This window comes from Poecile atricapillus, chromosome 1 (assembly GCF_030490865.1).
Source record: "Poecile atricapillus isolate bPoeAtr1 chromosome 1, bPoeAtr1.hap1, whole genome shotgun sequence".
Taxonomy (NCBI): domain Eukaryota; kingdom Metazoa; phylum Chordata; class Aves; order Passeriformes; family Paridae; genus Poecile; species Poecile atricapillus.
Window position 1 is genome coordinate 13,483,238 of NC_081249.1, and position 12,381 is coordinate 13,495,618.

The following is a 12,381-nucleotide window of genomic DNA, read 5'->3' on the forward strand; positions in this document are numbered from 1 at the left end:
CAAATGGAGAGGTGAGTAGGTTTGGTAGAGAAGCAAGAGCATCTGGAGTAGAGTTTGGCTGGAAAGAAAACACAAAATTAAGCTTCAAATAAACATTAAGCACACATTTGTAATAGCTCAAAGATGCTCTGTCTGCAGGTGAAAACTGGAAGCTGGGCTTCAGACAAACGCCTAAAGTGTGCAGAGGTAGCTGCATGGTCTGGGGTGTTATGAAGTAAAACACAGGTCACAGTAAACCAGAAAATCATGAAACTTTTTGGCAAGAGAAAGGCTGCATGGCTGTCTCTAGTACAACTCCCTGTCTTGTGTAAATGGTGTCTGTGCCTCCGATCCATGTGTTTAGGAAATGTCCCCCAGACATAAAACTGCAAATCCAGGGGCAGCTCTTGTCCTGAACCTGGGGGTGGCCCTGCTGGAGGACTTACAAACCTTGCAAAATTGTTTGTGGTTCTGTGGAAAAGGGAAAAAACACCCTGAAACACTAACTTGCCAAAGACCCTGAAGCCTTCTTCTGCACACCCCTGGATGTTTTTGCAACCTCTGACGACCTGTGGTGACCCCTGAGGGGCTTTCCCTTCTGGAATTGGTGTGTCTGCTGTACCTGCACTCTCACCCCCGGGGGTTCCACTGACTCCCCCCCAGCTCACAGAGACAGGCAGGGACAAGTCAGGCTGCCAGAGGGAAACAAGGCATTGAAGAAAGGAATTGGGTCCTTCCCAAGGGAATGGCCATTTTTGTGATTTCCAGTATAAAACAGCTAAATACTCACATTGTGCTGATGTTGCCTTGATAATGAATAACCTCTCTCACTCTGGGGGTTTATAATACTGTTCTCTTAAAATGTTTTGTTTCCATTTTATCTTCATTTGGACAGAAATAGGGGGCTTGTGAATACAACAGTGAAGGAGATTCACAGTAGCTGTAGTAGCTATTTAGTTTTGGCAAGAACTATTTTGGAAGCCAAGCAGCCTGAGTTTGAGCTTTTTCATCTGTGCAATGGCAGAAGTGCACTTGTGTGGAGGAGAGGGTCCCTCCAGAGATGGATGCAGGAGGACAAGAAACATTAACATTTCTTGATCATCACACAAATAGACAAGTGAATTCTTCTGATGTTTGTCCTATTTGGAATTGTATCATTTTTCAAAAACAGTTTAAAAAGTGGCAACCAAATTAAAATGTTTATCTTTGCTGGGCAGAACTGTTATGATTTATTCCAAAGTATAAGGTTAAAGGCCTTTTTCGCAGAGGGAGTCTGGATTGCTCTATTATCTGGCATTTGTATTAGCCAAAAAACTGGTTCAGATCAGCTTACTCCTTGAGCACAATAAGCCATAAATTACTAAAAAGAATCACATCCTATCAGCAGCTGTCACATCATCTTAGCAGCTGTCAGGGGGTACAGCTAGAAATTTGTGACTGTCCAAAGAGCAAAATGAAGTCTGGAGTAATATAAAAAGCCATCACCAAATAATTGTAAGAATAAGTACACATCAGCCTTAAAAAATAAACAAAGAGCATTATATAGTGAACATATATTTATACTTGGAAGTTTCATTTTCTCTGCACTTCTGCCCCCTCAAACCTTTGAATGGAATCTGATAGCCATGCTTCATTTCTTGTGCTTCAAGAAAATATGCTGCAAAAATGCCACCTTCTAATGCAGCTCTGCCTAAGCAGCACTGACATGCTCCTGACAACGTTACTTCTCATGATCCATTGATATGGTAGATCACAAATTAAGCTAATTTGCAAAGACCTGCCAGAGATGAAAAGCAATTTGAAGTGGAATAGGGTTCTAATGAGTATTGTCATCTACTATGTACCTATCTTGATTTTATCTGAGTGCAGTTTTCTTCTACTCCTGGCACACATTCATCTTGCTTACTTCAAGCTGTTCATTTGTCATCCTCTTCCATCTGGAGTAAACACGTAGGCATACACCACAGCCACCCTGAATGGAGACACAGGCTCCTGAGTGACTGTGGATTCGGGCTCCAGTTTGTAGAAGTCTGTGGAGCAGGACTTTCAGGACATCATAACTGGCATAACTCAGGAGGGGTTCCTTTGGCAAAGGCTCAATGCCCATTTCATCAGGTGAAACTCAGAGCCTGTCTTCCCATAAGGAAACAAAAGCAATATCTTTCAGTAGACAGCTTGGAAGGTCCTAATTCTGTCTTTCAAGCTGAAACAGAGATTCCAGCTCCAGATGTCTGATTTTTGGCATTCCTGAATGTCCACACTGACATGGTGGAAGACTGGGGCAACAAAGATACACTGAGGTGACTCACCTTTGGCTTGGGTCCACCTTGTACATCCCACTTCTGCTCCCTCTGTAAGGAAGGCTGGGGCTGAAGAAGGAGAGATCTGTGGGATGTTTCTAGTGAGGACTGGCACCTCTAGCATGCAGGACTTGCTTTGGGCTCTCACCCACAGCCAGAGCTGACATTTAGTAGGAGACCAGCCCATCTCCTCAAGCTGATTTCCATGGAATTTCTGCCATTTCTGCAGTGGCGTATCCCAGATACCCCCCCGTCTGTGTACTAGCAAAGCCTCTTTTCACGCCTCTCTCAGGACACTACTCTGCCAATGCAAATGCACATAATGGATCAAGGTGAATTTCATCAGCATCTCTTTCAGGAGGGAAGGAGATGATTTAGAGCCACTAGGAACCTCACTGCTGGGCACTTTCTCCTTATTTCTTGAACAGTTTTCAAAACAGCTGTTACTTATTCCTCTTACATTTCATCATCTCAGGACATGGAACAGATATATTCCAGAGTTCCTGAGGGGACAAAAATAATTATACAGATATTGTTAAAAAAATAGGAAATAGAAAGAAAAACAGATGTTTTGTATGCTAGTGAGGCAAAGTTGTAGGAAGTGATAATTTTATTAGCCTGACTTGAGAAAACTGGGAAAAAACAGGAAAGCTTTCAGATGTTACAACCATCAGAGGCAGTGGTGTGTCAATGACATGGCTCACACTGTAACCTTAGGCAGCAACTCAGCTCAAAAGGCAGAAGCAATTTTAACATTCTATGAGCTAGACTATAGAGAGACCTTTTCAGCACATCTTTCTCTTGTCTTGACAAATTCATTAAATATTTCCAGAAACTTCTTGCATTCCTTATGTATCCTCCTGTTTCTCTCTTGCCCCCATCACTTTGTTATTTTCTTAGAATATATTTCTGTTTCACAAGATACATTGTTCATGTTAATGTGTAAGTTGCAGGGTGTGTGGTCTATCTGAGACCCAAGCCAGCTTTTCTACTCTTGCTTGGCAGTTCCCATGGCAGCATCTGTTATCTCCCCCTTAGTCTAACATCTCTCTGATTTATCTCTACTTGCCTCTTCTATTATCTCCTCTTGCCACCAATTTCCTCTTTTCTAGCATCTGACAAGTTGACTAGCACCTTCATATAGCAACTATCACATCTCCCCCAGCATCCTTCAGCCCTTGCTGACAGCTGAATAATACGGTACCTGTCCTGGTTCAGAACTGTCATTCCTGCACAATAATTTTCAGAGAAAAATTTCTCTGATGCCCTTTGTTTCTTTCCCCCCCCCCCCCCCCCCCTCTCTCTCTCCCTGGAATTCTACCTAGTCAGTTTACAGTTTCTCTGATATTTACTCCCCACCAATTCATTCTGACTTTGTAAGTGAAAGTAAGAATTTGAATAAGTTCCATGTGAATGTTGAGCTGTGTATGTGGGGAGTAGGGGGAGGTGTTCAAGTCTCGCGACAGAAAATTATTGCCTTGTCTGACTGACAGGTAGTACTTAGGGGCCAATTTCTGCAGTGCAAACATTTGCATGTCCAGAAAGTAATTTGTATAAACGTTTGTCAACAATTCCTTGGAGTTTACTATGACTGAAAATATTCAGCACAGTAAAGCTAATTCAGTGAAATGCTTGCAAAAAGTCACACTGTTATCTCTGTAGAAAAACCAGAAGCCTCAAAATACTTGGTATTTAAGTATTAAATTATTTTTATAATTCAGATTTTTCTTGAAGTCTCATTTTCTGCAAAAACCTCAGCTTTCACTCAAAATAAAAGTCCAATTTTAAAAGATGTTTTTGTCCAAAAGATTTTTAAAATGCAATCTATACTTTAAAGAAATAACAAGTAAACACAAACAACCAAAAAGCTAACAGAATAATGTAAAAGGGGTATAGATGCATATATGTGTATGTATTTAAATCTTACAGTTGTCTGAAGTAGGCTTTTATCAGTTTAGTCCAATAGACTAAAACACTGGAGAAAATGTATTCAAACCAAAAGCATATTTTTAATAATTCTTGGTTACTTTTGCAACACTTGACAAACCTGTTTCCTCTTTAAAAGTCAGGTATAATGTCTTATGTTTAAAAACAGACAGAGAGCACAGCATGGTTATATCCTCAGCATGGTTCCCAAACACACACATGTACTCCTGGTCCCTGCAGCTCTGGAAGAAGGGGTGTCTCCCTTGCCTTCACTCACTTTTTCCTGCAGTCCCCACTGCCACTGGTGGCCTTTGTGGAAGCTGTTTCTATCCTACTGGAATTCTATTGCCCTGTATAAAACTGTGTGGAGCTGAGTGTTCTCCTGAGAAAACAGAGTCAGTAACCACTTCAGGAGATGAAAACCAAGTCTGCCCAGGAAACTCACTGCTTTCATGTGCTAGTGCCTTTTCTCTACCCAGCCCTCTCACCCATGTGCAGGACACCCAGGGAACAGCAAGTGATGCTGTCTTGAAGAAGCACCTCCTTCTCATGCTGGATTTCACGGGATTATAGACTGGCTGAGGGCTTTTGAAGACAGACAGCACCCTCAGCGAGAATCTGTTCTGCTCCCCTGCTCAGGGCAGGGGCACTGAGAGCAGGTTGCTCCAGGTGTGTCCAGCAAGGTTGAAGACAGAAAACCAGAAGACAAATGTTAGAGAAAGGCAGGGTTCAGGCATTGCACAGAACGTAAGCTCTGCTGAAACTGGAAGACGGGGTTGTTTTCATGAAAAGTTTTCATTTAAACAAATATGTGACATTTATGATGACAAAATTATTAAGTAAAAAGTTCTAATAGCATGTACTCTCGATTTACTTCTACAATTCTTCGTTCCTTTCTTTCATTCCTCAGAATACCAGTATATTTGATTTCTTGCTCTCCTTTTCTTAAAAAATAGAACCAAACAAAACAACAGAATAACATCCATAATTTTGTAAAGAAATTTCCTTTTGACCCTATTCTCTTGCATATTGTTTTATGTAAGGGCCAGCCATAAATCAACCTGCCACTGCATTTTTTCTTTTCAGTGAAGTGGTAAAAAGTGAAGTTCTCTGTAGCTAGAAATGCAGTTGTGTAGACATAAATATTGTATCCTTAGCAATCCTAGGAATACTTATCTCGAGATGTGTCTCTGTGTCCTTCAGAACAATAACTGTAGCATCTGAGAATGGGATGGGGGAGCTTAAATGTGATGAGCATTTTATTATTATCATTTATTCCCAGCACATGCAATGCACTTCAGAAAAACCACAGTGGTCATAACATAAGGGACACTGTCATGTACTGGAGAACCTTTAAAGCCATTAAAATTAAAATACAAACCATTAAAGCTGTTCAGGTATTTTTTAACTTCCTGTTTAAGGCCCGGAACTGAGGATTACAGTTGTGTTATTCTGTCTGTGTTATGCTTTCAGGCTGCCTCTTCTGTAGGAATAAGGAAAATCAACACAAGCTGGGCAGGCATCTTTTTGTGATGCTGTGATTTATAATATTATGGCAGGTAATTTGATTAGGATGTTAAACACCTTCTGCACATGAAATAGTCTCACAGTCTCCCTTTTGCAGCAAAAGGATTTTTTATTTCATACCAAAAAAATAAACAGCTTAATGGGGTAGAGTTGAAGATCAGGAGGTGTTTGGTAAAGGAGGACCAGGCTGTGCCCTGAGCAGGAGGAAAGGACCAGACCCAGAGAGGAGGCAGAGCAGGAGCAAAGGAGGAGTTGCCTGGGCAGCCTGGCACTGGCACTGCAGCTGCTACACAGAGCTTGCAAATAAAGAGCTTTTGTTTTGCAGCCATTTGAGGAGCTGGATACGATTTTTACAGGTGAGCTGTAAAAATCCTATACACAGGAGTGTATTTTCCCACAGAACAATACAGTTTATAAATTACTCCAGAGCCACAGATAAAAAGAATGTGAGACAGGCAAGGTGCACCATACATAGCATGTTTCTGAAAGATAAGCAGTAAAGCTAGAGACTAAGGATCAGATGGATGACCAGTAAAGATTACAAACTGTCTGGAAGAAATCAAGATTGTAAATCAGAGTCCTTTAGGATCAATATCTTTTCATGTGTAGCTGCTAAGAAATTATGGCTTTGGCTTATGCAGCACTGCCCAAGTTTATCGTGAAGACAAGAGGTTTTCAAAGACCCCTTTGGCACATCACTTCTTTAAGTCTCTTACAATCACAGTGAAAACTGTCACAAAGCATGGAAAAATTTCCCTGCATCAGGTATTATTCTTCACAAGAAAGCTATACTGTAGTTTAAATTAGTTCAGTGCTTCTGACCCCCTATTTAAAATATGTTTGCACTGACATCCCAAGAAAAGAGTTTCGTTATTTAATTGCACTGTCAGTGCCAATGCTTTCAGCTAAACCCATTTGGAGTTAGACCTTTTAATAGAAAGTGACAATTTAAATTGTCACGATAGCAGCATAAATGGTGCTTAAAGTCATTATTAACCTGATGCTGCAGTTGGCTCCAGACCAGTTTATTAAAGCGAAATCAAGGTGGAGGGAGGAGGGGAAGAGGAAATTAAGCGATGAATCATTAATTCCTTTGGTATTCTCTGTAACAACAGTAGCTGTGGCGAACGAATTTGCCTGTGTGAGGGAGACAATGTAAAATCGAGCCCTCGCTTTGCCTTAAGCACCATCCCTCTCGGAGGGATCGGCTGCCCGGGTTTGAGCTTGCTTTCCCGCGGGATGGTGTCCTGCTCTCCTCGCCCACTGCCGTGGCACACAGGGTGGGCATTTTTGGGTTTTGTCCTGTTCGGGGGGTTGGCAGGACACCGGTCCCACTCAGCCACGCTGAGTCTGAGCAAGGAGTCTGGGGCAGGGCAGATGCTCCTGTTTAACTTCGTCCCGGGCTGAGGCGGCTGATGCCGGGAGGGGCCGGCGCTCCCTCTGCCCGCGGGGCTCCCTCTGGGGGCCCCTCCGAGATGCCCGAGAGGGGCCGGGCGGGGCCGGGAGGGGCCGGGCGGGGCCGGGAGGGACCGGGCGGGGCCGGGAAGGATCGGGAAGGACCGGGAAGTATCGGGAAGGACCGGGAAGGGCCATCGGCGGAGCCGCTCCCGGCCCGCGGGCCCGGCCCGAGGCGGCACCGCCACCTGCCGACCGCGGCCCGGCCAGCCAGCGCCGGCAGAGCCCAGGGCCCCCGGTGCGGAGGGAGCGCGGCTCTTGCCGTGCAGCAGCTGGGACGGTGACTCTGGGAGAGGTGCAGCAGGCGGGACTGCCAGCTCCACCGGAGCCCTTCCCTCCTCTCGCCCCTTCTGACTCTTGCTGGCCTCAAAGAGGAGCGCCGCAGGTCCGGAGCACCTCAAGCTTTCTAAGCGCACGTCCGCTGGGAAAGCTGCCCAGCCTTCCTCTCGTTTGGAGACATCCCTCACCGCCTCTCCCCAAAGCTCTTCAGGTGTCGGGTTGGTGCTCGAACCCGCTCTCTGCAGCCGGGAGCACCGCACGCTCATGGAGCCTCCTCTGTGGTGCACCCCTGAACCGGCCATCGTTTGGCCGGTCAGCAGATCTTAACTTGTTCTTGGCCAGACCAACCAAAAACCGAAAGGAAACCCTCTGATTTCTGCTCCTTTAACCTGGCAGCGCCAAGAGGGAGCAGGACTTCTCGTGTTGGTTCCTAATATTGGTCCCTCTAATAGGATCGCTGATTTAAGACTCACAAGCCTCTTAGTATTAATAAGCTAAGCACCGGCAGATCTGATAAGGCTTTGGATAAAAGAATTTGGTCCCTCGTGCAATGGGGAGGAAAAGCTCACCTGCAGGGAAGCAGGGCTCAGTGGTTGAGATGGTATCCCCATCACTGCTGGGGTGATCTTGTACCCCACGAGGGACCCAGGACATCCAAACATGCAAGAGCTACCAGGGTGACTAAAGGATGGACATGGTGCCCTCAGAATTTATTCTCTCCTTCAGATGTGCTCTTCTAGCATCCAGCCTCCTGATTACTGTAGGCAGAGCCATCAGGACTAGTTGCGTGTTGCCCGCCATTTGCATTACAGCTCTTCCAAAAATTAGAAATAAATAAAAAAGAAGGGGAACAAATGTTATTTTTAGACACTTGGAGCTCACCTCTAAGAGGCTGCTCTGTAATCTGGAATCACTTTCAAAGTCCAGATCAGATTAATTTAGTTTTAAGTAAAAGCTGTGCCATACTGAAGAGACACCACTTGCCAAATCTTTTTGTCTTTCAAGCACTGGTGTATTTCACAGATTGATATGTACTCTAGGGTACATCACTTGTCCTACTTGTATTTATTTGAATGCAGATGGTAAATCAAGTCCTTCCCCTCCCTGAGAAGCCAGGGGTGGTCCTGCATATACATCTCTTTGCTTTAATGGTTTCATCAGGAAATGCAGGGCAGCTGGTGCTTAGCTGCTGGCGCATCCTTCCCAGCCTCCTTGTCTCCCTGATGCAAGACGGAAATCTCTTTTTATCCAGTCCTTTCTGTACCTGACCTCCTGCAAGTGGCCAGGCTGGTACTTGGGTTTCATTTCATTGTCTTCAGCTCACTTCAAAAGCTCCCAATGAAGAAAAGGAATATCTACTAAGAAAAGGAGTTACTGCTCCACCACTCTTGCCAGCCCAGAAACCATTCCTCCTTCCAGCCAGAGCCAGAGGAGGAGAGGGGGCTGGTTCCATCTCTGTGTGCAGTTGTCAGGAGGCCCCATGACCCAGCACAAGCTGGAACTCCCGGGAAAGAGTCCAAACTGGGATCCTGCTTGTCAGCCTTGCCAGAGCAGGCACTTAATGTCCAAGTTGTGGGGAAGGTTTTAGTGTGCATTTGCAGGTAAAGCTACCTGACCTCAGTGGCATGGATCCATCATCCCCCAGCCTCATGCAGGAGCCAATCCTGCACTCTTGCTGGGATTCTCTTCAGGCTTCCTGGCACAGACACTTGCAGCACAGGCTGCTTGTCTTTCTGCAGCAGTCAGCTTCTGATCCTTCCCAGGCTCTGTGCCTGCACATGTGAAGTATCTGAATTTGTGGTGGCAGCCCTGAGCCCCGAGCTGCTCTAACAAGAGGAGGGTCAGGGGCTCCTCTTGCTCTGCAGTGGCCATGATATGGAATCACTATCCTGGCTTGATGGGGTATTTTTGCAAGGTGTTTGTTGTACTACAGGAAGATCTTTTGCATTGCAATATAGGGCTGTGGGGTATTTTCTCCTGCATCCATGTTAAATATATTGTGATACTGGTCAACTGTCTAGTGCAGTGGCAGCTTTGGGTACTGCTGCAAAGGAGCTCAGTGAGTCTGGACAAACACTGGCGTTTTTCTGACTACCCACAGAGAATTCACATTGCTCCGTGCCAGAAACTTTTCAGCAAAACTGCTGCATTAAAAGCCTAAGAAGGGAGGAAATTGAAGTGCTCTCTTAGTAGGACCATGATAGGCAAAATGGTATTAATGATACCATAATGACATTTAAAAATAGAGTAAATATATAAAGTATATATTAATTTTCCTGGTTTCAAGCACTTCTTTATTCTTAGCATTCTCTGCCTCTGCCAGTAATTTAACTGGCTCTAATATCCCAGCTTCTATACCTGTGAATGCTTGTTAATTATGATTCATGCTTTCAAATGGATATAATCCTGGCATTCTTTGTTATACTGGGCTGTGTCAAACAAAATATGTCCTAGTTTTCTTAGAGCTAACTTTACAGTATCAGACTTAAATTAAAAACTTAAAAAATAAAAAAAATTTCTTAATGTCAGTGCAAGAGAAAAATCAGGTCTGTGTTAAGTCCTTTGGTCTGTCATGAAGTGTCTTTTCATCTGTACTTTTTTCTGGGCATACCATCATGCATAGATTCTCCTCAGGACCTGTGTAGCACCCAAGTCTTGGGAGTCCCAAAACAATCAATCACAGGTGGCTTTTGTGCCTGGATATGAGCAACTGAACTAAGACCAAGAAATCTAAATAGGACAAAGCAGGGCTTTTGGATCCTGCCTAACACTGTGCTCATAGGTTGTTCTTTGAGCTTCTAGCCAACCTGCTAGACTTTAGTTTAAAAATCTCAAAATGTGGCCCCTGTGGGACTTCTGTGGTCCCTGTTGGAAACATTCTCGTCAGGATTGGTGCTTTGTGTTGGGCTTTGATTACAGAGCACAAGTTTTTCCATCAAAAACCTGATTTCAAGCACTTGGCTCCTCAAAATAGACTCACTCAGGCTCCTAAGCCCCTGACCAGCACAGGAGCAGTGGCCTCTCAGGGCAGTGGGCCTGACAGACATCCCCCAGCCAGGAGGCAAGGACAACAAACACCACAATGGGAGTCACCCGTCTGAAGCTGTGTACACCCCACCCTTGGCTCCACGGTGGAGCTGGCTAAAGTGAACCTCCAATACTGGTTAAATCACAGCAGAAAACAATGTGAGAGGCAGAGCAGGGGTGAGAAGTGCTGGTGCATGATACTTAGCTCTGGAGAGTTGAGCTGTCACACCAGGGACAGCCCAGCACATGACCCTGTACTACCACAGCACTGGAGGAGCTTGTTCAAAGCTAGGGCCTATGTGCTCTAGCTATAAGATGTGCTTCTTGTGTTTCACTCTTTTTATGTTCCCTTCTTTACTTGGTCCCAGCAGCTGTAATTCTTTATTCTGTGCTTGTGCTGAGATGATTCTGAAATTTTTGTCTTCAATGGAATAGCAGTATTTTTTCCAGATTTGTGGATTTTCAGTAAATATTACAAAAGTCTGTGTGGTACATGGCCTCTGAACCACTTGTGCTTGTTGTTTTTAAATGCTCTTGGCCTATAGCATCCTTGATTGTCACAGATCTGGAAAAAAAACATCCCCAGCCTTATTTGATACTTATGCTACTTTTATAAAAGAATAAACTATCAAAACACTTGCTTTTTCTGCATCAGCACTTACAGAAAACCAAATCAACCAGTCCCCTCTTCAAACATCTCAAAAACCAAATAAAAGGTTTTTGTTTGTGTGTATCAACAACCACTTTTTGTCCCTGGCTCCTCTACTCACTTCCTTATTGGCTCCAGCCAGCCCCTCCTTGGTCAGTTTTCTACCTGTTCTAATTGTTTAGGTATTAATTGTATTTCCTATTAATGATATACTATTTAATTTTAATTACTACTATAACAAGCCAGGGAACAGCAATGAGCAGCTATCTAGCTGCTTATTTTCCTAATTAGTGACACATCCTTTGGCTTTCAAGTAAGGCTGTCAAAGAACACTCAGGTATGCAGGCTCTGGGTGCCTTGGCTACTGTGTCCCAGTGAGGGAGAAATCACCCATGTGGGCTGCAGGTACCTGGGCAGGATCCTTCAGCAGAGCAGTCAGGCTTCCACAGCTACAGAAATCCAAGAGGAAGAAGGGGACATCCTAGAGGAGGGGGGAACTTGCTACTGTGCAGGAGCCCAGAGCTGGTAACTGCTCCTGGCCCTTCTTCCAGATGAATGATGCAGCCAGAACTGGGCACATTTCTTCTCCAGCACCCTGAGTGTCTCTGGTACTCAATGTGCAATTCTCTGATGAGTGGTTGAGGAACATCAGGTTGATGGAAAAAACAAAAAACCAAACTAAATCAAAGGGAGATTGCTGGCTCTGCAGTGGGATATTCTTACTGTGAGGAGGTGCCCAATGCCAGTGAGGCTGAATCACTGAGATGAGGAATAAGTCAGCATTTCCTAAAGGTACCAGTGAGAGTGAACTAACTGGTATAAATGTCCTGAAGGTACCTGGGCCTCCTCCCTTGGAAGGCAGGTGCGGATAGAGGGGAGCAACACCCAGCAGCACCTCTGCCACTCGTGGGACCAGCAGGTGTCAACGCAGGATGGCCTGTGCCAGACAGCATTGCCAAAGGAGCTCCCACTGCCCAGCTGGATTTAACTGGGCTGAAGCATTTGGAGAGCAGTGGGGAAAACAGACACAAGCCCTCTGCACCCCCAGCTGTCCTTGCACTGGGAGCAGCAGGTGGAGAAGCTGGGCAGGGCAGGAGGACAGGCAGAGGCCCAGCTCAGACATCCTCCCTGCAGAGCTGCATCGTGCTCACCCACCCCAGCGGGAATGGGGGCAGCTGGGCTCCTGCTGAGGCACACACAGCAAAAGAGGCACCAGGAAACATTCATCCAGTCCCAACA